This window comes from Erinaceus europaeus, chromosome 20, assembly GCF_950295315.1.
Source record: "Erinaceus europaeus chromosome 20, mEriEur2.1, whole genome shotgun sequence".
NCBI lineage: Eukaryota > Metazoa > Chordata > Mammalia > Eulipotyphla > Erinaceidae > Erinaceus > Erinaceus europaeus.
Genome location: NC_080181.1, coordinates 30949662 through 30974300, shown reverse-complemented (window position 1 = coordinate 30974300; position 24639 = coordinate 30949662). Strand labels below are relative to the sequence as shown.

Below are 24639 nucleotides of genomic sequence, written 5' to 3'. Positions count from 1 at the left end.
ACATACATGGCAAAGCAGCACACTATGCAAGTGAGATATTTTCCATCTCTAAATCGGTAACTTTTAAACTAAAGAACAGAAAGGAATGGAAAGTAGCAGAGTATAATTAGCACATTGCACATCCAGAAATCCAACACACTTGAACGCCACTGGATTAGAAGGCCCCTGTGTTCCCTTCCAAAGAAGCTAAAGATTCTGAATCTCTGCCTCAGCCATAGGCCAGCCTACCATCAGTGGCCTGACCAGAGAGGGTTCCCTAGCTCTGTCCCCCAGGCAGCAGGGTCCTCTCTTCTTTTATCTTTCTTTTACAATTTTATTTTACAATGTTGCTACAATTGCAGTTTCGATAACGCTGAGTTAATTAAGACATGATCTCTCCAAAAGCAGGTTGTTACAAGGAGATAAGCAACCTCTTCTTCCAGTAGTAAACAGCTTATGCTCCTGACCGCTTTCTGGGGATTTGCTGCTTTTATTAAAAAAAAAAAAAAAAAAAAAAGACAAAACTAGGCTTTCTGACTACCCATGATACTCAGAAAGCTCACATGAAAATACAGCAGAATTCTCAGTCTTGACTGTGACTATGATCCAAACAGTCCAAGCTTCAGAAAACCAGGGCTGTGGGGAAAGAGTTGCACAGATTCACTACACACAAAGAAGTACAAGGACAAGGGTGCATAGAAGAGGGGTCCAGTATCTGCCCCAGGTTGGGGCTGTATCTCCTACTGAAACACACCGATGCTGCTGACTTACCAAGACCTTCATCTATGGGTGGGCGGGGGGTGTCTGTGTCTGTCCCTGTGGCAAACTTCTTGAAGGTCATCCTATCAACTGGTGGCAAATCCTGCTAAGAGTGACACTGAACAAAAAGGTCACTGTTCAGAATCAACTAAGCTGTGGGGTCTGGCGCATGTCTCTCAGTGATTCTAGCAATCTGGGTAAGTGCAGCCCATGGTGAGGTTTTTCTGAGAATCCAGGTTCTTCATGCATAATAAGGTGGGTCCTCTCTATAATGAAAGCATGGCAGTGGGAGTTTCAGAATGGATGATTTAATGGAATAGACTGAATTCATGCCAGAGAATCTCGGCACAAAACAATCTCTGTAGGACTCTTTATAATAATGGACTACCTCTTTTTTTTCATTTGAGAGATTATTCAATTTTTTACAAATGAATCACAAGTTATGACAGACGGATACTAATTGTATAAAGCATGGCATAGGCTTTCTTGTGCAATGTTACATTGTTCTGGCTTTTATGTGGATAAGGTGGACCTTATCATTTCTAAATTTTGGTTAACTACAGAATGATGTTTTTAGAGCTACTAAATTTAAGTCAGATAACACCGCATAATTAAGAAATATTCTTGCTGTTTTAACTTTCTGAATCACAACACATTTCTTTCTAGTAGGCTTAATGGGTATTAATAATAGAAAATATAATAACAAATTATTAGCTGCACATCTTTCTTTATATTACTTGGACAAGGGCAGGGCTGGTAGAGAGAATGTTTTAGCCTGTCACTATATCTACGCAGCAGTGTAAGACAAGACTCAACATGGGTATAGTAAAGCCAACTCCATCTTGAACCATTCTGGGCAATGAATAACCAAACTCCATTCTGAACTGCTATGGACAATGAATGGCCAGTGTACTAAGTTCCAGTCTGGACCTCTCTGGACCATGAATGATCAATCTACCATCTTCTTAACTGGCCCACTAGGGAAAGACAGAAACAGGCTGGGGTGTGGATCAACCTGCCAATGCCCAAGTCCAGAGGAGAAGCAATCCCAGATGCCAGAATTCCTACTTTCTGAATCCCAATGACAACCTTGATCCATATTCGCAGTGGGGGGAGAAGTTATAGGAGGAAGAAGATAAGAGGGCTCTGAATTCCAGCTCCATCAGCACCCAAAGAGAGAGGAGGAAAAGGAGAGGGAAATATGGGGGTAGTAATGGTGTCATGAGTGGCTTTGAGGGGAAGAGAGGATTGGATCTGGGAGAAAAAATGGGAAAATTATGTATAAATGTAGATAGATAGTTGTAGAGATGATGTTTGGCACCTGTCTTCAACCTTAGGAGAACAGCAGTGGCTTGCAGTGGGAATACTGAAGATACAGAACTCTGGTAGTTGGAATGGTGTGGAATTATACCCCTATTGACATGTACTTTTGTAAATCAATATTAAGTCACTAATAACATTTTAATAAAAGAAAAACAATACAAATGTCAGTTGCCTTTCCCTCCTTGCCCATTATAGGGGATGGATCTCTTTATAATTGACCTAATAAAATATACAGGACTGTAATTTCAAAGAATCTATGTTACCCTTGTATGCACTGTTCTTAACAGGCTTAGGAAATCCCTATTCCTTTCACAGTCATCATCAAGGGCACTGTAAAATAGAACATCTTCCTGGGTGACGACAGAAGAGTTACTCAGTCATCACATCTCAGTCATTCAGTCAAGGCCATAGCAATTACAACTGAAGGATAAAAGAATCTGAGACTTACTGAATCAAAGCCCCCAAGGGTTTAGATCAGATAGAGTGGAACCAGTGGCATTTCTGACAATCCAAGGTATTGCTTTCCAAGATAGCCTGGTCACTAGGGCACATGACAGACATGGTCAATGCAATAGCATGGATAATAGGGAGCCAGAGGCCAAGGGAAGCAACTCAGGATCATCTAACTCCAGGGACACTCAGATATGATATTTCCAAACTTTGGGTCCCAAGAAGGACTGTCCAATAGCAGTAGTGCAGACAACATACACATAACACATGCTGTACTGAAGGGCTGGGATCTCTCAAAATGAGCAGATGAAATAAAATCCATCGAGCTTAAGCGTAACCTAAATTCAAAAATCCTAGGGGACCAAGTGGTTGCAGACCCCACCCCACTCAGCACACACATTACCATGTGAAAGGATCTTGGTTTAAGCCCCCATCTTTGGGGTGGGGGAGTTCAGGAGCAATGAGCAGGACTAGGGTTGTGTCTTTTTTCCTCCTTCTCTATCTCCTCATCCCCTCTCAATTTTTCTCTGTCTTATCAAAAATAAAAGAAAGAAAGAAAGAAAAGAAAAGAAAAGAAAAGAAAAGAAAAGAAAAGGAAAGAAAAAGGAAAAATGGCTTCCAGGAGCATTAGATTTAGATTACCTTGGTGGTAACACAAAATGCATAAATAAAAAATAATTCTAAGGAAGTCCTTTTATGGAAAATTCCACTAGTGGGATTTTGGTCTTGTAGATCCACCTAGAAATCAAATTCAGGACACATATTGCAGCACTAGTCCACTTGTAACAAAATTTGCTGAGCCTGGTTGCCTTGGCCACAGTCATGTTAAAGGGAGCTCCCATAACATACCCTGGGTCATGAGACTCAAGAAATAGAAGCTAGTCTTTAGGACTCTTTTCATTATGACATTTACTCTCTAGATATGGAGCTCTGGGTTAGAGATGTGTTTGCCCAGTAATAAGGAGATCCAGTCATTAAAAACTCACTAGTGATTGGAAAGGAACTGGATAAGTCATCACATTAGAGCACAGATGGAAGCAGCAAAGTATGCCCTCTAAGACCTGCCAGTTGTGCCCTCCATTCTCCTTGTGATGTCTCCCCCTTTCCTACCAGCCCCTCTGCAAGGTCCTCTCTGCCACCCTGTTGTGCTCATAGTAAGCTGGGCTTGCCAGAACTCCAGGATGATTTATGACTTGGTAAGTCCTGGCATTTCTCCTGGCAACCCCAGAGCAAGGTAGAAAGGGAGATGAAGAGTGAGGAGACAGTGGGGAAAGAAATTGGTGTTTCCACTGGTCGGAGCCTGATTGCTCCTAGATAGGTCAGTATTTAATTGAGCCGGAGTGTTGGATCTGAGACTGCAGAATTGTGCCTGGTGAATACAGCCCTGGAGGGTGGGGGAGCTCCATTGCTTGTAAGTCATTAAGAGAATATTATAAGTAATACTCCATGACTCCCTCATTAAATACTAAGTGAGTCATTCAATCTTGGGGTTCTATTTCGAGTTCCCCTTTCGAAATGTGACTTTAATGATTTAAAACCCCTTCAACCCAATTACAGGCCTGTATTCAGATTAGGAACTCTCGCCCATTGTGAGCAGGCACCATTATCCGGCTGCCTCTAGCAAAATTAGCACCTAGGGAGGTGGCACCAGGAAATAAATCTTTCCTTGACATTTCAAGACCAATGCCCAACCAATTACAACACACTCGGTTACTCTGGCCATGTGTCACTGAGTTGCTCCTTGCAATCAAAAGTTGCTGGTCAGAAAGGAAAAAAAAATCATAGGGGGCTGGGCAGTGGCACACTGGGTTAAGCACACATCATATGAAGCATAAGGATGCCAGTTCGAGCCCCCAGTTCCCCACCTGCAGGGGAAAGAGGTGACTTTCCAAGTGGTGAAGCAGGTCTGCAGGTGTATCCCTCCATCTTTTTCTTCCCCTCCCTTCTTAATATCTCTCTGTCCTATGCAAAAAATAAAATAAAATAGCCACAGGAACAGTGGATTTGTACTGCAGGCACCAAGCCCCAGTGATAAGTACCCAATGTAGTATGGGCTGCTATGGAATAAGGGGTCTTAGTGGCCCAAGCAGTTGGCAGGGTGTACAGGGAGACCTGTGGGTTAGATCCTAGAGGCTATATATATATATATATATATATATATATATATATATATATATATATATATATATATATATACAGTATGTGTGTGGAGTGGGAGGGAGAAGCAACAATAGTGAAATAGTGATGAGGAAGGCAAGGTAATAGCACTGGACAAAGGTGCCAGGGGCCTTCATGCTGGTTCTGCCAGGCTGAGCTGCACTTCTCCAAAGAGGAGTAAGAGCACATTTAGGGTGTGGTACAGGGCAGGACATCCCACTTCCAGTGTGTTTTCAGGTGCTGTACTAGTGAAGGTAATAGTTAGTGGTGTGGCTGGAAGACATAAGTGTCTCACTGACTAATACAAAATAAAAGTGTGTGGGGCACCAGTAGAATCCAGTGTAGACTGTGTGCCCTTTTAAGTAGTCGAAGGTGAGCAGTTTCCTTCTTTATCTTATATTATTTTATTTTACTATCTTTTTTTATTGCCTTCAGGGTTATTGCTGGGGTTTGGTGCTGGCACTACAAATCCACTGCTCCTGGCAGCTATTTTTTTTTTCTATTTTATTGGATATAACAGAGAGAAATTGAGGGAGGAGGAGGAGATAGAAAGACAGAGAGCTGCAGACCTGCCTTTCTGCCTACATGTGGGGAACCGAGGTCTCGAACTGGGATCCTTGTGCTTTGTAATATACTCACTTAAACCAGTGCACCACTGTTTGCCTCCTCCTTATTTAAGATTAAGGTATTCATTTGTTTATTTATTTTTATAAGCTTTTGACTTTGATCAAATGATTCTCTTTTCTTTCTATCAATTTTAATCATTTTTATTTATTGGATAGAGGCAGAGAGGTCTCAAGAGGGAAAGGGGAAATAGAAAGGGAGACAGAAAGGGAAACACCTGCAGCAATGCTTCACCACTTACGAATTTTTCTCCTTGCAGGTGGGAATTTGAGGTTTGAGCCTGGGTCCTTGTCCATGGTAACATGTGAGCTCAATACTGATGAGCCACCAATCTATCTTTTTTTTGGGGGGAGGATTTAATAGTTTAAAGTTGATAAATCTGTCTGGCTTCTTATTTCTGGTTTCTATCTGCAGAACACTCTCACCCTCACCTTAGGCCCTTTTCTGTCATCATTCACCAAGACCACAATACCCTCTCATTACCCTCCTTCTCCAGAGTCCTTCACTTTGGTGTGCCTGATCTATTTATTTATTTACAAGATGAGAGATTGGGTGAGCATGACAGCATCATTCTGGCATCTCCCAGTGCCAGGGGCCAAACGTGGAAAGTCATGCCTACAAGTCCTGTGCTCTACCACTGTATCACCTCCCAAGGCTCCATGCTACTTTTGCTCTCAACTGGACCTTCCAAAGGTTCCTGTTTATTGATGAACAGCTGGTAAGAAATCTAAAGGTGTTATTCCCAACCCCATGACTATGAACTAGACACTCAACCACACCTACAGACAAGGCTGACTGAGAAAAAAGTCCTTCCCTTTGGAGATGTAAGAGCACAGGGCTGAAGTCAGAGTGGTAGGGCATTGCCTGTCACATGACTGTTCTCTCTGGTTCTAATGTCTCAAGATGGTATTCACAGTCCAGTAAGAATGGCTTTCCACTCTGTTTCATGCATTCCATAGCTGAGATACACCTAGATCCGCTGCTCTTGATCACTGTGGTCTCAGTGACACTAAGGACATTGCAGGGCCAGTCACCTCAGTTTTGAGAGACAGTGGAGAGGGGGCAGGACGCAATGCTCCTCTGGGTCACCGCTTGATCATCACTTAATGGTTCAAGGATATAGCACTCTGACATTTCCAAGAATGGAGCCTAGGCTGACATTTTTTTCCCAGCCCCCAAAAGTGAAGGAAAGAAGTAAGGGGAAAAGGTAATGGGAGAGGAGTGGAGAAGAGGGGAGAAGAGAGGAGAGGAGTGGAGAAGAGGGGAGAGGAGAGGAGAGGAGAGGAGAGGAGAGGAGAGGAGAGGAGAGGAGAGGAGAGGAGAGGAGAGGGACCCTCAGGAGTGGTGGATTCATCACGAAGGCACTGAGCCCCAGAGATAACCATGGTGGCATTAAAAAATACCTTTATAGGAAGTTGGGCAGTAGCATAGTGGGTTAGGCACACGTGGCGCAAAGCGCAAGGACCAGCTTAAGGATCCCGGTTCCAGCCCCCGGCTCCCCACCTGCTGCGGGGGTCACTTCACAGGCGGTGAAGCAGGTCTGCAGGTGTCTATCTTTCTCTCCCCCTCTCTGTCTTCTCCTCCTCTCTCCATTCCTCTCTGTCCTATCCAAGAATGACAATATCAACAACAACAAAAATAACTACAACAATAAATAAAACAAGGGCAACAAAAGAGAAAATAAATAAATATTAAAAGTTTAAAAATACCTTTATAAAAAAAAGAAAAAGAAGAGGGCCACCAGGTTCCAGATGTTACCATGATGCCAAGCTGATCTCCCTGGACAGACGACCCCACCAATGTGTCCTGGAGTTCCGATTCTTCAGATCCCTGCCCCACCAAGGAAAGAGAGAGACAGGCTGGGAATATGGATCAACCTGTCAATGTCCATGTTCAGCGGGGAAGCAGTTACAGAAGCCAGACCTTCCACCTTCTGCATCCCATAATGACCCCTGGGATTTAATGGGTCCATATTCCCAGGGGATTAAATAATAGGAAAGCTATCAGGGGAGGGGATGGGATATGGAGCTCTGGTGGTGAGACTTGTACCGCTTTTAGCCTATGGTTTTGTTAGTGTTTCCATTTTATAAAAAAATAAATTAAAAAAGAAAAAGAAAACGAAGAAGCAGTACTCAGTTGGTGAGTCCACAGTTTCTATGGCCTAGGGGGGCTGTTTCCCTCTGTACCCTGGCATTACTGCATGGTGCTGGGCTTGAATCTGGGCTATGCTCAGTGCAAGGCACACCCTGTACCTAGGAAATTATCTCTTGGGCTTCAATCCCATTTTTTGAGTTACGCTTTCTTCTCTAACACTCCCCTGGCTCATCCTGAACATCTCCATCTCTGTCTTCACTCCTCCTCCTATTAATCTGATGGAGTTGTCATTACAAAGCCTCCCTAATTGCTAAAAGCTAATAGCAGTTGACTCCTTCTTCAGCCTGATTGTAACAAATGCTGTGAATAAACAGCACAATACTCGTCCTGACCCAGCAGTGTGCTGGAGAACAAAGTTGAGTGCACACACATATACACAGGGGTATATATGCATATACATATACACACAGGGGTGTGTATATGCGTGTGTATATGCATGTGTATATACACACACATTCTCTCTCTCTCTCTCTTTCCCTCTCTCTCTCCCTCTCTTCCTCTCTCTCTCTCCTTAAACATATGGGGGCCTTCTCTCATCACTCTCACCTCCCTGACTTTTTTGTTCTCTCACTCTGGTTGTTTCCATGGGAACCACAAAAATAATAATAATCATCCTAATAAAAGAGGAGGCAAAGCCGCTGTTCCTCTGCAGAGAGAGGTCACTATTTACCAACACCTGGAATCCAGTGTCCCTGGTGGGCTGTGATGCTCTAGCCAAATAGTCCAGCCCTTCCTCACCCAGCCTCATCCCTGGCTGGAACATCACTGGTTTGGATCTTCCTACAGAGAAGGAAGGACTGGGATCTTTAAGCAGGGACACTCTGGCAGGGAGACACCTGAACAGCTTGGGAGGAGGAGCCCACCCCTTTTGAGAGTGGCTGATGTCCCCTATGGGCAGTCAGGTCTGTCACAACAGCTCCTGGTTCCCCAGCCCACAGAGAGCACAAGACAACTCGGCAATCACATGACATGGAGTCAGAGACCAGGCTTGACAGCTTATCCCCTCACCCAGCCTCTTCTAGTCTCATCCCACCAGCCAGGTAATGAATATCTGTTATTACCTTTTTTTAATTTGGGGGGAATCCAACAATTTTGCTAGTTAGGGACACAGAACAGCTGTGATGTGCTCCTTGTGGGAGGTCTCTTGTGGGCAAGCCATCCACTAGGTGATACAGACAAGTCTTGATATGCCTAGTACAGCATCTGGTATAAAAGAAACCAGAATCATATCCTTGTTGGCTAGAAGGAGCTGCTAGATGGGTGCAATACACCTTCTAAAATAAGAGAAGTGGGGGGCTGGGTGGTAGGGACCCAGCTGAATACACATGTTACAGTACTCAAGGACCCAGGTTCAAGCCCCCATTACCCAACTATAGGGGAAAGCTTCATGAGTGGTGAAGCAGTGCTGCAGGTTGGTCTCTCTCCACCTCTCTCTCTCTCCATTCCTCTCTCTCTCCCCCTTCTTCTCTCCCCCCCCCTCTCTCTCTCTCTCTCTTTCTCTCTCTCACTCTCCCTCTCTCTCCTCCAGCATTATTGCTGGGGCTCCATGCCAGCACTGTGAATCCACTGCTCCTGGTGTCCATTTCTTCCATTTTATTGGATAGGACAGAAAGAAATTGAGAGAGATAGGGGAGACAGAGAATAGAAAAATATGGACACCTGTTGACCTGTTTCACCGCTTGTGAAGCTTCCTTCTGAAGGTGGGGAACCAGGGTCTTGAACCTGGATCCTTGCATGGGTACTTGCGCTTTGCACTCTGTGTGTTTAACTGGGTTTGTCATTGCCCACCCCCCTCTGTCTCCCTTCCCCTCTCAATTTCTCCCAGTCCTGGCAAATAAATAAAAAGGAAAAAAAAAAAAAAGGAAAAAATGGCACTGGGAGTAGTGGATCTGATATGAAAGCAGAGCCTCGGTGATAACTTCAGTGGCAATGATGATGATGATGATGATGATGATGATGATGATGATGGTGATGATGGTGACTTGTGTATGCAAGCACACTCACATTCTCTGGTTCTAGGGAGATGACACAGTAGATAAAGTACATACTTTCCAAGAATTAGATCCTGGATTTGATTCTGTATACCATATGATGATGGCACATGGACAGAAAAACTGTTGCTCCACAAATGGTGGATCTGTGAGTTCTCTCTCTCTCTCTCTCTCTCTCTCTCTCTCTCTCTCTTCCTCCTCCCTTCCTCCCTCTCCTCCACTCCCCTTATAAAAATGTACAAGACAAGTTGTGCCAGAGATCTGTCTCTGTAATACAACACAGGCATGAAAACTTGAGTCTATTCTCTGGCACTGCCTTAAATAATAAGTTTTCCTAGAGTACTTGATATCTGAGACTTGTAGGACATCTCCAGACAAAATATATTTGGGAGAAAAGAAAAGGACTAAAATATTATCTGATGGATGACCAGATGGACAGAAGAGAGAATAAACTGGTAAACCAAGTCTCTGGTTGCAGATCTAAAATTCTGTCTAGTGTACTAAGTTCTGTGTAGAATCTGTAAGCATCAAGTACTGCAAAAGTTCTTCAGGTCTGCACCCCAGTAGAAGGAACCACATGTATGTGTCTAGAGGCAGAAGAAAACATGGACCAAAGATGGCATCAGTTTAGCATTACTAGAGAATACGATGTCGGCTTCTGGGAATATGTTACAAGGGATAGAAGGTGTAAAGACGCAAAGGTAAAAATGACATGATGATGTTGCATGGTTAGGGGGCCGGGTGGTGGTGCACCTGGTTGAGTGCACATATTACAATGCACAAGGACCCAGGTTCAAACCCCCAGTCCCCACCTGCAGGGGGGAAAGCTCTGCGAGTGGTGAAGCAGTGTTGCAGGTGTCTCTCTCCTTCTCTACCACCCTCTTCCCTCTCAATTTCGGGCTGTCTCTATCCAATAAATAAAGATAATAAAAAGAACATTAAAAAAATGTGTTGGATAGTGAGAGACTTAAAGATTCCAAAGTCTAGTAAAGGTGACAGAAGTTTAACCGGAACATAAAGGACAAAAAGAAGAAAAAGAAAAAAAAAAAGTTCCAACAGTGAAAGGACGGAATTAGATTTCTATTCCAAAGGTCCTGACTGTGGCATGGAAAGTGAATTGGATCAGAGACAGTCTGAGGTCAGTTAGGGGGTCACTGTAGCCATCCCAATGAGAGATTAAAGAAGCCTAAATTAGCCCAGTTGGGGTTGGGGGAGAATGCTCAGCTATGAGGGAGACCTGGGGAATAGACGAGCTGGGGTGAACGTGGCTCCTTGCACACTAGGTAACATGCGCTCAACCAGGTGCGCCACCACCCAGGCCCTCTCTTCCTATATCTCTGTGTACGTTTCTCTCTAAATCTTTTGTTAAAAACAATACGTAGAGTATTTTCATGAAGAAATAGGGGTTTGCACACATTTAATTGAAGGAGAGAGACAGGAAGTCAGGGAGTAAGCAAAGGAAAGGAGGAAAGAAAATGGGAGCAAATGAAGTTTCCAGAATCTTTGAGTATTTGCTGGAAGTGGAAATGTTTCCCTTTTGTAAAACAAAAACGCTTATGTTATGGGATATGTAATGTTGCTTTTCATTTACTGGTTTGCATATTCACCTTTTTTCCTTTCCCCAGCAAACATTTAGTGACACCTACGAAAAATGTGTACTTGTTGGGGATAAAATGCATGTTTTTTGACCTGTTGAAATCTACAGATAATAGTAAAGTTAAACAAGCAATAAAAATGCATGACATGTTTTATAACTGGGGAATAACGAGAACTATGAGAGAATGTAAGTGTCAGGAGGAAACTCCCAGAGAAAATTGATGTTTAAGTTGGACAAGAAATTGCCAAAGGAGAAAGGCCAAGTTACAAGCAAAGTGATCCTCTGGGATTAGAAAAAAAAAAAAAAAAGTATGATTTGAAGTGTAAAGTATTAAAGGGAAGACTGAGAATAGCCAGTGTAGAGAATGTGAGTGATACAGAAACAAGGAAACACAGAACTGCCTGCATTCTGTGTGTGAATCTTCCTGAAGTTGGAGATCATGGATTTATGGAGACAGCACTGTAAAGAACTTTGTGATTTCTTCCAGCAGCATCCTGTAAAATCTCTTAGGATGCGATACCATCTAGAATGGAGTGTTACCAGGAGAGTGTGACATAAGACAGTGCTAGAGAACATTGAAGATGCTGACAATAGTATATGAAGCCATGGATTGTTACAGGTTGGATGAGGAAGGGAGTGCCAAGGAAAGAAAGGGAGAGACTGACCCAACTGTTCGAATAATTTAAGGTCTCAGTGAAATAACTATTGGCAAGAAAGACAGAGGTGAAGAGTCTGTGTTCCAAACATAAAGTAAAGGTGGCCTGAAGAAACAGAGCATGAGCTCAAAGTACAAGGGACAAGTATGGGCTGGGAAAGCTAAAAGTGAGAGGAACAGGGAGTTCCCCAGGGATGGTAAGGTTCACTCACAGGAAAGGCAGGATGATGGATGAGTCCTCACCAAACAGAGCCAGAGACTGTCTGAGTCCAAAGTAGACCCTAGCTCTTGGCATCCATTTTCACTATGCTTGACTTGGGAAGTGGGATAGTGGACAGAACATTGAGCCCCCAAGCATGAGGTCCTGAGTTTGATCCTAGGCACTACAGGTGCCAGAGTGATGCTCTCCCCCCTTACCTGCTGATAAATCTCATTTTCTTTCCATTCTACTATTTTTATTTTTATTTATTATTTATGCACTGGGTAGAGACAGAAATTGACAAGGCAAGTGGGAGGAAGGGAGGGAGGAAGGGAGTTAGGGAGAGAGTGAGGGAGGGAGAGAAGGGGAGAGAGAGAGAGAGAGAGAGAGAGAGAGAGAGGTTACAGGTATGGACTAGGAGCTTAAACCCAGGAGCTTGCACGTTGTAATATGTGCTCTCTAACTGGTAAACCACCACTTAGCCCCTTCATGCTTCTTTTAGACACAAAACTCTACCAGTGAATTTGGTAGGACTTGAAGTGTAAAGGGAGGGCATGAAAGGCAAAAACAAGAAAGCACCACAAGACCATGTGGATGCTTAGAGCACGTAGAGCACAATGCTCACCTTATTCCGCGGCCGATATCCCTCCATCAGTGCCTTTCCCCATTATTTATGAACTCTCTGCCCTCACACAATCAGTTAACCCCACTATAATGCATTTGCTTTGTTTGTGAGAGGAGATACTGTTACTCTGGAAAATTATCATGGGAAAAGCACTACCCATGCATACATGTGGATATACAGAGACAGAGAAATATGCATAGACATACATTCTTAGACGTGAATGCTTAAACAGGCACTGAAAACCATAAATAATGCAGGTATTTTCATTGTCTGTGTGCCAGCCATTGGACTAGGTCATATCTACTCTGGACGATTTGCTGGTTTTATTGCAGGCAAGTGTTAAGTTGCTTTAAAGAACTCTGTGACTTCCTGTTGTGGATTACTATGGACAGTGCTGGTGAGTCAAAGAAGGGCTTTCTGGAAAGATGTCAAGGTGTGTAACTACTGGCAACAGCCGTTCTGTCACCTTGAGCTATTTGGAAATGAAATTGGGGTGGGAGCCTCTTGGCTTGGAGTTCCTGAGCTGTCCGTGTGCAGCTTCCTGTGTGTGTCTCTGACTCCCTTATACAAGAGAACTTCCCGGTGATCTCTCCTCACTCCCAAGCCACCCATTCCTGCACCAGACTACATCCTGTTCAGCAAAAAGCTCAGCTCCTTTCTTGTCTTCAGACTACTTTGTCTCACTGTGTACTGTTCCTTGTTTTGAGAGGCAACAGAATTGACAGCCTATCGTAGCCTGTAACAAATTCTTTACATTGGCTTGTCTGTTCTCTTATAGCAAGGTCTATAGATGAACAGTGAGTTTCTACCATACTGAAGGGCCTTTTTTTTTGTAATGTGAATGGTTTCCCCTTTATTTATTTTATTTATTGTGGATAGGACAGAGAGAAATTGAGTGGAAAGGAGGAGATAAAAGGGGAGGGGTAACTGTACTTGACACACCCAGTCAAGTACATACAGTATGAAGTGCAAGGACCCTCTCAAGGATCCAGGTTTCATTCCCGGCTCCCCACCTGCACGGAGGACACTTCACAAGCAATGAAGCAGGTCTGCAGGTGTCTATCTTTCCCTCCCCCTCTCTATTTCCCTGTCCTCTCTCAATTTCTCTCTGTCCGATCCAATAAAATGGAAAAATGGCTGCCGAGAGCAACGAATTCATAGTTCCTGCACCAAGTCCCAGCAATAACCCTGGAGGCAAAAAAAAAAGCGAAGGGTTGAGGGAGAGGGAAGGAGCGGAAGGGAGGGAGGGGGAGAAAGACAAAGACATACAGCACTGTTTCACCACTTGTGAAACTTCCTCCTTACAGGTGGGAAACAAAGAAGTTCTCTTAAAAGTGGTGTTTTTGTTTTTCTCTCCTTAGCACTGGGCTTCGAAAGGCAGGTGGTATTGCCTTCATGAAGTCTCTTCATTCCCACTTGTCTTCAGCTATGTAACTATTAGATATCTGTTCAACCTCTCAGAGAAAACTATCAAAGGAGAAAAGCACATCACACAATTTTGGAGATTAAAACCCAAGCCAAAGACAGTTAGCAAGAGAAGGAATTTCCATGGGGATGCATTTGAAAAGCTCTCAGGTTTAGTAAGGGCCTGTCCAGCTCACAGGCAGAATAGGTCAGTGAAGCTTAAAGGGGTTTGCCAGAGCCCATGAGAGTACAAAGATGAAAGGCAGGTAAAAGTTAAGTGGACAGATGGCTAGAATCATCAGCCCCAACTGATGGTCAGCTCCTGGACCTGGTCGTGTTAGCACAGGGCCCAGCAATGGGCCAAACTCCCCTTGGAAGTCACCCCTTGGCCTGGAGGATGAATGCTACCCTTTGTTAAGCAAAGCCATCTACCTTTGGCTGCTGAAGATTTCATGCAAATGTCCATATCTAATGAGGGTCTTGTTGGCATGGGATTCTACTACCAAGAGAAGGTAGATGAGCCTTGCCTGCTCTTTGCAAAGCAGCCCAGCTGACGGAGCCATGTGGGCACAGCTGGTGGATGCCTGCTGCAAGGACTACACGTTTAGTCATTTGGCAAATTGAAAGATGTCCTACACAGGCTGTGAGCTTGCTCTCTGCTGCTTGCCCAATAGGAGGGCCAAGGACAATCCATTTTGCCAACACTCTTGCATGATAAAACTTACTTGAGCTGCACAAGGACTCTCCTAGATGAAGCTTTGAAGGCTAAGGATCAAGGGCTGTGTATTTAGCACATAAGCACGAATCCGGGAGACTCTTCTAGTTTAATCACACACCCCCAATTCAATTTCTCAATACTCAGGAACATATCACTTTTTTTTAACCATTAAATCCCTATTCATTGTTTTATCAGTTCTTCACTGTTCACTGGAAAGGTTCAGATTTCAAAACAAAAGTTCCACCACAGAAATACAGAAGACAGAATGCAGACAACAATGTAAAAATAAGTAACCATATACTGTTAACATGATGTCAAGATGAACACAAAGGGATAATGTGATCCCCACCACACACACACACACACACACACACACACACACACACACACACACACACACACACACAAACTATTGAATTACGAGACCATCTGAATAGGACTGTAAAATACAAAAGTTCCCATGTGCTCTGTATAGATCGGTCCTCATCTGGTACATCACATTTATTGTGTGTGTCAGAAACATGCAAGCAGAGGAAATGAGAGCCAGGAAACAGGGAAGGTCCATCACACACAGGTGTTAACCCTGGACTGGAGAAGGTTGGGGATATGGCTAATTATCTTCACGTGTGTTTAGGCCAGCCATGTAGAAAAAGGAGTCAATTTAACTCTATTTTGGAATCAGTGGATAGAACTAGGAAGATAGGGGATTTTGGCACAAACCCAACACCAAAACAAAGAACAAGAAAGAAAGGGAAAAAAAAAAAAAAACCCTGGGGAAGACTTTTAAAGCAGAGTAGCTGACAAGCCCAATGGCTGACTCATAGTGAAGCAATTGCAGCACAAGCAATCAAATAACAGGAAGAAGAAGAAATGGAAGCACATTTTCAAATACATTAGGATTGTGTGCTGTTTGTGCTGGAACTCAAACCCAACCTCACTAAGTCTAAATACTTTTTTTTTTCTTTTGATAGGACAGAAAATTAAAAGGGGAAGGAAGATTCGGAGAGGGGCAGAAAAAGAGAGACACCTGTAGCACTGCTCCTAAACCTCCCCCCCCTCAGGTGAGGACAGGGGGCTTGAACTCAGATCCTGCTGGCTGTGCCACCACCTGGCCCCTTAAATCCTAAGTCTGTATTCACAAAACTGTATGACTTGCACACCTACCTTAGGAATTTGATGAGAGCTGAAGGAGGCTTTATATGTTAACTCTCTTTTCAGCCACCAGGATGCCAAACAGACTTCCCTGGACTTCCATGTGTCCTGGAGCTCCGATTCCCCAGAACCCCGCCCCACTAGGGAAGAAGAGAGGCCTACTGGGAGTATGGATTGACCTGTCAATGCCCATGTTCAGTGGGGAAGCAATTACAGAAGCCAGACCTTCCACTTTGTGCATCCCACAATGACCCTGGGTCCATACACCCAGAGGGTTAAAGAATAGGAAAGCTATCAGGGGAGGGGGTGGAATACGGAGTTCTGGTGGTGGGAATTGTGTGGAGTTCTACCCCTCTTATCCTATGGTTGTGACACTGTTTCCTTTTTATAAATATTTTTTTTAAAAAAAGCACTAGAAAAATCATTGACAATATAGTTGGCATTTGATGACAGACAGATAGTAGAAACAGACAGCAGAAATCGTGATAGTGATAGACATATGACAGAGACAGAAGGGAAGGATGGAGGGAGGAGCCACAGCATCAGGGCTTCTGTCAGTGCAGTGAGTGGGGGCCTGGCTTGAACCTGGGTCACATATGTGGCAAAGCAGGGCACTGGCCAAGTGAGCTATTTCACTGGCTCAGCAACATAGCGGATAATCTTGAATATGTGCTATGGTTGTTACTGCTACAGCACTAGTCTTATTCTGTGTCACAGGTGTCAGTTAGTGGAAAGATGGACAAGATAGAATTGAAGATGACACTCTAGGCTCCTGGTTCCCTAACACAGCTTGCAGGTGCACTGTTACTATTCTTCTGGGCATCCACCTAGCATCCCTCCCCATGCTGGGTATACCCAAGGTGCTCTTGGTCTTACTCCCATGGTGAGGTCAAGTGTATTGCCTCTGCAAATTCAGCCCACACACCTGATGTTCTGCTTTTAATCCTAAAGCTGGACTTTGCTTTATTCAAATACTGTTCTGAGTTGGCACGATTCCATTTGCTGGTTCGGAAGGGGGAAAGAGGTTTTGAAAAGGCTTATAACAAAGGCTCATAAGCCTTCCAGATCAAACAGCTCTTAAAGAACAACATTTTGATGAGTTAAGTGTAAAAGAACCAGAAACATACGGATTAAATTCCCCTTGAAATTTGAATGCATTTAAAAATTAAAGGGAAAAAGCACTTGGCAGAATGCAGTGGGGTCCTTTGCGAAATAGAAAAGCAGCTCCAGACATCTTGCCCCAACGAGGCGTCTCCTTGTTTTTAACTGGCTTACTTTAAGTGCTGCCTTTTTCCCAACCCCTCTCTCCTGTCTCTTAGGAGACAATTTCAGCTCCCCAGCTCCCCTCAGATTCTTCTCCCTTGATGGCTAATTGCTAATTAGTGATGTATTTGTGTACTATAAAAGCAGTTAGTCTTTGCAATGACCAGAGCCTACTGCTTGAGTTGTCCAGCCACATGCAGGCATGTAGGTATCCTGAGGGGAAGGGAAAGGAGGGGAGATGACTGAAAGGGAGGGGAGGGAAGGGGAAGGATGGGTTGGGAGTACATTGCAGTTACAGCTTGCGCACCTTGGTGTGTGTGTGGGGGGGACAGTAAGCTCAGCTCTGCTTCTGGTGACATGCTAAGCCATGTCTCCTTGATCTGCTGGGAGGTAAGACTCCACACGAAGAGTGGCAACTCTCAGCTCTCCCAGCCAGCCTCACCAGCTCAAGCAGCCTTAATTTGTAATTCCGGGGTAATCATGTTTCTATAGGCAGGGCTGCATGCAGAAAGTAAACTTGTTTTTTCCAGGGAAATCAAAGAGTGATAAAGCCTATGTGTCTGTGGGGTCTGCACAATCAGTGGACACACCATTAGAAGCAGGTGGTGGTGGTGGTGGTGGTGGTGGTGGTGGTGGTGGTGCAGGGGCCAGGCGGTTAAGTGCACAAGGTGCAAAGCGCCAAGGACTGGCCTGGTTCAAGCTGTTGCTCCCCACCTGCTAGGGCGTTGCTTCACAGGCAGTGAAACAGGTCTGCAGGAGTCTTTTTCTACCCCCCTCTGTCTTCCCCTCCTCTCTTGATTTCTCTCTGTCTATCCAACAACAATAACAACAACGGCAACAAAATGGCAAAAATGGCCTCCAGGAGTGGATTCATAGTGTAGGCACCAAGCCCCAGCAATAACCCTGGAGGCAAAAAAAAGAAGGAGAAGAAGGAGAAGGAGAAGGAGAAGGAGAAGGAGAAGGAGAAGGAGAAGGAGAAGGTGGTGAAGCTGTCACCTAGGAGGAAGAAAATATGAGTTCTTCCACTTTATTTCTGGTGCGTCCTTTGTACATATCTGTTGTTTGTACACTTTTGCTAAGTTGCTCAATATATGTTGGGTTGATGGTACAGAGATAACTGATTGGTAAACATGCATGTGCTATGGGTGATATGCAAAGGAGTCATTTGACTGTTTCTCGTGATCCTCTCAAATGAGAGAGAGAGAGAGGATGAGGAGGGGGACGAGGATGAGAAGAAGGAGAAGAGGAAGGAGAAGGAAGAAGGAAGAAAAAGGAGGAGGAGGAGGAGGAGGAGAGGGAGGAGGAGGAGGAGGAAGAGAAGAACCAACCACCAAAAAGAAGGAGGAGGAGCAGGGAAAAGGGAAGGGGGGAAGGGATGTGGGTGGGGGAGGACAGGGAAAGGGGAAGGAAGGAAACAAAGACCTCAGAATAGTAAGTAGTAAGAACAGCATGGAAGCCAGGTGATGGTGCACCCAGTGAAGTGACATAGTACTAAGTGCAAGGACCTGCTGAAGGATCGGGATTTGAGTCCCTGCTCCCCACCTGCAGGGGGAAAACTTCACAAGTGGTGAAGCAGGTCTGCAAGAGTCCATTTTTTCTCCCCTTCTCTGTCTCCCCGCCTTTCTCAAATTCTCTCTGTCCTATTCAATAAAATGAAAAGAAAAAAGGCAAAAAAAAAAAAAAAAAGGCAGCACTAACTTTGGGTGGGGTAGATTAGAACTTAAATTCTGTTTCCATCCTTTTGCTTCCCAGCCTGATAACTTGAAGAAAGATACTAAGATTCTCTAAGTTTCTACTTCTCCCTCTGTAAATGAGAATTTTACTGCCTTTGAAGGTTGAGTTGTTTATTGTGGGTTTTAGGGAAAAGTTTAATTTGATGCACCTCGCACAGTTCCTGGCTTATAAGGGCTCAGCAAAGGTTATCTGCTATTGTGTTTTCTCCTTACTCATTCTATTCTCAAGGCGTGCATTTTCTTCTTAAGAGCTCTGAACTTTTCTTGAAATCTCCCTCCAGTCAGGGTAGACATCTCAGATGGTAACTCAGAATCTGTGAAAAGACTGAACCTGATGGAGAAAGCTGAATTATCTGACTCTATCACTCCTGCTTCTAAAACTCCTTGCTCAGTCAAAAAAAAAAAAAATTTTTTTCTGATGGTCCAAAGTAACTTGTTGTATGGGAAGAATTCCATACCAAAGGAAAAGAAATGTCACACCAAGTTGAAAGAGTTAAGGATTTTATTTGCAAGTCTACTCAGCTGAGGGTTCCCAAGCATGAACTGTCTGTCACACAGGAAAGTTCAAAGAGCTTGGAACCCGCACTGCAGTTTAAGAGTTCTTTATATACCTTGAGATAACAAAAGCACTCACCCACCCTTACTCTTCTAAGCTTTGGCTCATTTGCCCAGAATGTGGGCATAGCTCAGGGGGTGAGAAGTTCCTGATGAAGCAGCAGGCCATACAGAAGCGGACGTATATGGTTCATCTAGGGTTCAAAACAACTGATTTCCCAGAACTGTTTTTGTACATTTAGGGACTTTTTCTACCATGTATAACTAACTCCATGGGTTATGGGGAGGCCAATCTTTAAATTTGTTTTCCATGTCACAGTAAGTTGTCTTCTTTTCCTTTCTTCCTTTCTCTCTTTCTTTCCATTTTTAATGTGTCATCAATAAGTCTGCAGGATTGGTTGTTGACAATTGCAGATGAGCCTTAAGCTTTTCATTCTGTGTCACATGATATGAAAGAAACAGATTCAAATTCCACTGAAATAGAAGAATCCTCTCAGGTCACTAGGAAAGATGAAAAACCATAATTCCCCCCACCCCCAGGCTTTCTAAAGAAGCTCTGCTATATTTTGGAAGAAAATAGGCAATTCTAAGGAATCATAAATACATAAGTGATAAAGACCAGTAACATAGTCAATATTGATAATAATGTGTGATGAAGATAAGATGGAATTCACGAGTTCACAGAAAGACTCTTTGTAAGTTGTGGCAGGGGGTAGATAGCATAATGGTTATGCAAAGAGTCTCTCGTGTCTGAGGCTCCAGTGTCCCAAGTTCAGTTCTCTACACCACCATAAACCAGTGCTGATCAGTGCTCCGGTTTAAAAAAAAAAAAAAGGAAAGGAAAGGAAAAAAGAGGAGCCAGGTGGTAGTGCACTTGGTTAAACACATAGTATTACAGTGCAAAAGGACCCAGGTTCAAGCCCCTGGTCCCCACCTGTAGGGGGAAAATTTCACAGGAGGTGAAGCAGAGCTGCAGGTGTCTCTGTCTCTCTCCCTGTCTATCTCCCCCTCCCCACTCAATTTCTCTCTTTCTCTACCCAATGATAATGAAATAAAAATATTTTTAAAAAGGAAAAGAAAAAAGATGAGTCTTATCTGAGTTATTCAGTGTCACCATCCAAGAAAGATTTTTTTTTTATTGACAGATAAACAAGAAAAATCAGGGCTAGAGAGACAGCTCACCGGGTAGAGTGTATGCACTGCCATGCACAAACCTAGGTTGGAAATCCAACACAACATGGGAGGGGCTACAGTACCTGAGGAAGCAGGGGTGTTGCAATGTCTCTGCTCCCCCTGCCTCTCCCTCTGCCTGTCTGTATGCATAAAAAAGCCACCTGAAAGCAATGACACTGTTCATGTGTGAGAGCCCACCAACAACAAAAACAAAACAGTAACTAAGTAAATACATCCATAAGAAGACTAAAACTGAGAGGGATAATACAGGATCCTTTAGAAAATATTATGAGGGGACTGAAGAGACAGTCTAATGAGTCTGCATTTTAAATGACTTTCATGCCTGAAGCTCATAGGGCGCCTGGTTCAATCCCCAGCACCACCATCAGCCAAAACTGACAAGTGCTCTGGTACAAAAGAAAGGAAAGGAAGTACATATATAATGTTGTGTGGGTCTATAAAAATAAGGTTTTAGCTTCAAAAGCCTATAAGTAATCACTACCAATGATGTCCACTTAGTTTTACATCATTCTTCGTGAAATCACCTCATTCCCACACAGCCTTCCTACTACCACTACTTCTGCTGATTCTTCTCTTTCATCTTCTCCTCCTCCTCCCCCTCTACCCAACTCATTCTTTTTGATATAGACAATTGAGAGGAAGGGGGGAGGGAGAGAGGGGGAGGGGCAGGGGAGAGGGAAAGGGAGGGGGGATTATACCACTGTTACATAGCTCATGAAGCTTCCCTGCTTCAGTTAAGGACTGGCACTACTTGAACTCAGGTCCTTAGAACACTGTAATGTGTGTGCCTAACCACCACACCAGCCCCTAACTGTGTTTTTCTGACTGCAGCGGAGACAGTGGGATTCATGAAACTATAATGCTTTCTATATAAGCCTTTACAGAAAAGAAAAGAGGAAAAAAAAAAAAAAGCTCCTTGCCCTTTGGCTCATCATGTGAAGACTACAGATGAAGAAATGGATTTACCATGGGGCCCTGGCTGTGGCACAGGCTGGTTAAGTGCACACAGTCCTATGTACAAGGACCCTGTCATGGGACCTAGCTCAAGCCCTTGCTCTCTACCTGCGGCAGGGATGCCTCCAGTGGAGTGGTGTAGCAGGTCTGCAGGTGTCTTTCTCTCTCCTTCTCTATCTCCCCCTCCCCTCTCAATTTCTCTCTGTCCTATGGAATAAGATAGAAAGAAAAGGGTGGGGGTGAGTGGGAGCAATGGCCACCAGGAGCAGTACTTAAATGAAGAAAGAGGTTTTACAAGTAGAACTTTGCTTAAAGCAGGATACAGTTCTAGGACATTTGCTTCAACAACAACAACAACAACAACAACACACACACACACACACACACACAGTCTGATTAGTGCAGCTCTTTAACGTGAAATATATGGGTTGATCAATATTGTTGTGGCCGTTTTTTCAGAAATAAATGATGAAGCAGCTCATTGATTACATACCCAACAGCACCATCAACATCTACCTCAGATCAGTAATGTCAGTAAGATAAGGGTTAGCCATTGCAGAGGAAGAGTTAGATGGAGTTTTTCCAACCAATTCTCAATAATTTTCAAACAAACTACTGATGCCCTTGCTGTACTTTATTTTCTCTCTCCATTTTTGCCTTTAGGTGGTTTTTTTTTATTTTGTTTTATTTTTAATTCTAAGCTTCCAGGGAGGGAGGGATCTAAGCTTCCAGGGAGGGGAGGAGGGAAAGGGTCATTCTTTCATCTAAGTACTTGTAAGGCTTTAATTTTTTTTTTTGGGGGGGGGGAGCAATGTGCTAAAAAAATCTTCAGAGATAATGAATAAACACTTTATTTTTAGATTTCTGTGTAGATTGCAATTATCTATATTCTCTGAGCTAATAATAGCTTGGAAAATCCAGAGCTGTTTGGAGAAGACAGAAGCTTTGTTTGAAGCAAAAATCATCAGAAAATGCTTTTCTCACTTAGAGGCTCGCCTGTAGGAAACAACCAATGAAAGACCAAATCCTTCACTATGTTAAAAATGTAATAACCAGCAAAGGATTTCTAATAAAAAGAGATTCTAGACCAAACATAGGTGGGACTTTGATCTTGGTTCACCAACTACATTACTTTACTTCATTTCTACAAAATACATTTCTACATTTCCAAATTAGAAGAATAGATCTTATAATCTGCATGGCACCCATCATCCACCTTTTTCCAATCTTAAAGATCTGTTATTAAACTAATAAATAGCACCCTCTGAGTTCTCAAATCAAGAAAAAATATTTTTGCTGGAAATCCAAGGAAAAAAATCTATTTTTTACGAAAGACTTTCTCTGAAATTAATCCTCCCCGATGATGTGAAAGGCCTGAGATGTCTGCTCCCAAATTTCTTCACCAGTCCTAATGTCCCAGGTAGTTTTTCTCCACATACCTATCACAAGAACAGTAATGACCCTCTGGGAAACAGATGTGGTCACATCCTCACAAACACTTGCTGCTCTCAGTCACAAAGGTCCTTAACTCAGTCCTGGGTCACCTTCATAGGTATGCTTTTACTTCAATAAACCAACCGGGAGTCAGGTGGTATTGGTAGCACAGTGAGTTAAGCGCATGTGGCACAGAGCGCAAGGACCAGCGAAAGGATCCCGGTTCAAGCCCCCAGCTTCCCACCTGCACGGGAATCGCTTCACAGGTGGTGAAGCAGGTCTGCAGGTGTCTCTCTTTCTCTCTGTCTTCCCCTCCTCTCTCCATTTATCTCTGTCCTATCCAACAACTAAGACATCAATAACAACAACAATAAAAACTACAACAACAATAAGAAAACAACAAGGACAACAAAAAGGAAAATAAATTAATTAAATTAAAGAAAAAGAAACCAACCAAGTTCATCCTGAATCAAACAATAAAAGCTACTGAAACTGGACATTACTTTCCAAACAAGCCATTCTCCTGTGATTCTGCGCCAAGAGAGAAATCGTTCTCTGATATTTCCAGGTGCATCCTTAGCCCATTAGGACAGCCACTGAAAACAGGCATTCCAATCACAAGGACACCTGTCTCTCAGTTCCTTAAGGAAAGCCCTGAGATAGTCCAAAATTGTCCTCCACATATGTAGCTGCATGGGAGGACGTGTGTGTGTGTGTGTGTGTGTGTGTGTGTGTGTGTGTGTGTGTGTGTGTGTGTGCCTGCTCACTAATGGCCCATCAAACTCTTAACAGATTTGTGGGCAGAAATGAGTGTTGACCTAGGAGACAAAGAGATCTTAAGATTGCTCAGAGAGGATACTTGACCACAGCACTTACTTTTGGGCTCCAAATGCAGCCTCAGGCCATAGAGGAGCCTGGAATACTAGACAGATAAATGAATGAATGGTGCCTTCTTTCTAAACTGAATTACACTTCCCACTTGGCTTGGTGAGCTTCTGAGTAGGGTTTTGCTCTGCAGTTTTTGAGGATGACCCAGGTTAGGGTACTTTGGATCTCTTCAGTCTTATTCAAGTGGTCATATGTTCCTTCTTTCTGTGAAGCCAACACCCACTCCTGCCATTTCCAAAGCTCACTATTATCAGAGATCCCAGGGATATTTCAGACTTACTCTAGCCCATACAATGCACTGTAGGAGTCATTTACAGCAGCAGTTCATTCCATAAACAATGCTTCCAGTGGATAGAGCACACATTACGATAAGCAAAGGCCAGGGTTCAAGTCCCTGGTCCTCACTTGCAAAAGAGAAACTTAATGAGTGGTGAATCAGTGCTGCAGGTCTGCCCCCCCTCTTTCTCTCTCTCTCTCCAGCTATATCTCCCCCTTCTCTCACAGTTTTTTCTCTAGCCAATAAATAAACGAATAAATAAATAAAAATAAAGTAAAATAGTTGGGCCAAGTGGTGGTGCACTCGGTTGAACACACATGTTACAATGGACAAGGACCTGGGTTCAAGCCCTTGGTCCCCACCTGCAAGGGGAAAGCTTTGCAAGTGGTGAAGCAGTGCTGCAAGTGTCTCTCTGTCTCTTTCCTTCTCTGTCTCCCCCTTCCTCTCAACTTCTGGCTGTCTCTATCTAATAAATAAATAAAGATAATAAAAAATTAAAACAAAATAAAGTAAAATAAAACAACAGTGTTTCCTTAAATCCCAGACAATTCCTG

At 43.6% G+C, this 24639-nt stretch overlaps 1 protein-coding gene and 1 long non-coding RNA gene across 8 annotated transcripts in view; one reads left to right on the top strand and one right to left on the bottom strand.

Moving 5' to 3' along the window:
* The window catches only part of NTM (neurotrimin), a 1300688-nt gene that overhangs the window by 315050 nt on the left and 960999 nt on the right, over positions 1-24639 (bottom strand). The window lies entirely within an intron of this gene.
* Positions 8131-24639, top strand: part of LOC132534919 (uncharacterized) — a 37786-nt gene continuing 21277 nt past the window's right edge. The window contains exons 1-2 of the long non-coding RNA XR_009546676.1: positions 8131-8486; positions 15607-15696. This is a non-coding gene — a long non-coding RNA (uncharacterized LOC132534919). The remainder of the gene's footprint in view (positions 8487-15606; positions 15697-24639) is intronic.